Here is a 2,333-nt window from a genome sequence, read left to right as displayed (position 1 = left end):
CCCACACGTATTTTAAAAAACTACAAACAATAATTTTTAAATTACTCTACCAAACACCCCCTTAAATGTTTCAACACCATTGCGATTAATGCAAGAAAAATCTTTGCATTTTTCAATTATGTATACGTGGACAGAAAGTTTCCACATTGTGATAGATAAACATGAGACATCATAAACATATCCCACCAATTACCCTGTATTCAAAAGAGAAAAATCTCTTATAGGTTAGGTCCATCAGTTACCATGAGGCCCACATGCCTTCGAGAGGCAGGTCTCATACTCATTCAAAAGAATCTTGACTCAAATCCCAGCAAAGCCATGATGTCATCCTTGGCTATAAAGAGTCTGACAGATTTATTATATACAGCCAAAGGGAAGAAGTGGGTGAGCATTCTACACATCTCTGAAATTTTCACTCTCCAGTGTGTCCAATGAAGAAAGCAGAGCTGGTTTTTGTTCCTTTACCGGGTAGGGGTCACTTCGTTTCAATGCTGGAGATTGCAAAGCTTCTCGTTGCTCGAGATGACAGGCTCTGTATCACAGTCCTCATCATGAGGCTTTCAATAGATTCCAAGCTGGCCGCCTACATCGAATCTCTCAATGATTCCTCATATACTGAATGTATACAGTTTATTGATCTCCCTCAAACTTCTTTCAAACAAGAAACCCACCCCATGGTTTTCTTTTCTTCATTCATTGAAAGTCATAAACCCCATGTTAAAGAAGCTGTTACTAAGCACAAAGAGTCAAGGTCAGGTTCTAACTCTCCTCGACTTGCCGGATTTGTGGTCGACATGTTCTGTTCATCTATGGTAGACGTGGCTAATGACTTTGGGGTACCTACTTATTTGTTTTTCCCATCGAGTGCAAGCTTTCTCAGTCTCATGCTTCATCTCCAAGCCCTTCGTGATGAGCAAAAGCAGGACATAACTGAGTTCAAAGACTCAGATGCTGAGTTGGTCTTGTCAAGTTTTGTGAACCCAATTCCAGCTAGGGTCTTGCCTGGTGTGGTGCTCGACAGAGAAGGGGGCACTGTGATCCTTGATTATGCTAGAAAGTGGAGAGAAACTAAAGGTATCATTGTAAACACGTTTTTGGAGCTCGAATCCTATGCAATTCACTCATTTTCTGATGCTACAAATACTCCACCTGTTTACCCTGTGGGACCCATCTTGAACTTGAAGGGTGAAGATAGTCATGTGGGGTCGGGTGATCAAAGGTCTGATATCATGAAATGGCTTGATGATCAGCCTCAATCATCTGTGGTGTTCTTGTGCTTTGGGAGTAGGGGAGGTTTTGGTGACAATCAAGTGAAGGAGATTGCAAAAGCATTAGAACGAGGTGGGTTTCCATTTTTGTGGTCCCTACGCCGACCCCCTCCAAAGGGAGGGGGTTTTGCATTTCCCACTGAGCATGAGAATTTGGAGGAAGTCTTGCCAGAAGGATTTTTGGATCGGACGGCTAGGATTGGAAAGATCATTGGATGGGCTCCAACAAGTGGCAATCTTATCACATCCTGCAATTGGAGGCTTTGTATCGCATTGCGGGTGGAATTCAATATTGGAAAGCCTTTGGTTTGGTGTGCCAATTGCTACATGCCACTCTATGCTGAACAACAGTTTAATGCCTTTGAGATGGTCAAGGAGATGGAATTAGCCCGGAGATTATATTGGATTATCGAACAGAATATACTGATAACCAAATTATTGTGACTTCTGAGGAGATTGAAAGAGGAATAAAGCAACTAATGGAGAAGAATACAGCAAGATTAGAAAAATGTGAAGGAGATGACTGAAAAAGGTAGGAAGGCCTTGATTGATGGTGGATCTTCCCACTTTTCATTGGGTCGAATAATTGATGATGTTATTACAGATAGTATGCCATGAACTTATTGTGTTTTTTTATTTTACTTTCAAAGCATTAACTGTGCTTTATGTTTCTAAATCATTTCTGTAAGGGATAGCCCTTATCTTATATCTTAATCTTAATCTATATATAAAAAGTAAGAGTTTGAACGGTTTTGTATTGCATTTGTATGGCAGTTTTGTGGAGTCCTTTAGTCTTTTAATACCATTGAAAAAGTGTGTGGTGCAAGAAACGATCCCGTAAGAGTTAAACGACAAACAACATGATTGTAAAGTGGCTGCGGGATATGAGCAGATTTACATTGTTATCCTTAAAAAGTTATATATGGACTAAATAGTGTGCTTGGTTGGGGGGTTATTTGGTCTTTTAACTTTTTTATCTTATTTTTACTTTTTATGTTGATTTACTTTATCCTCCTTATGTTTTCTTTTAACAAAGGAGTGGTGCTTTGTTTCAGTGGGACTGCA

The 2,333-nt window shown here is 39.9% G+C and overlaps 1 pseudogene; it reads left to right on the top strand.

Moving 5' to 3' along the window:
- Window positions 1–298: 298 nt before the first annotated feature.
- LOC112010030 (anthocyanidin 3-O-glucosyltransferase 2-like) lies at window positions 299–2,025 on the top strand (annotated as a pseudogene).
- Window positions 2,026–2,333: the final 308 nt, after the last annotated feature.

Source organism: Quercus suber, unplaced genomic scaffold (assembly GCF_002906115.3).
Source record: "Quercus suber isolate HL8 unplaced genomic scaffold, Cork oak 2.0 scaffold_1017, whole genome shotgun sequence".
Taxonomy (NCBI): Eukaryota; Viridiplantae; Streptophyta; class Magnoliopsida; order Fagales; family Fagaceae; genus Quercus; species Quercus suber.
This window is presented reverse-complemented; position numbering and strand designations above follow the sequence as displayed.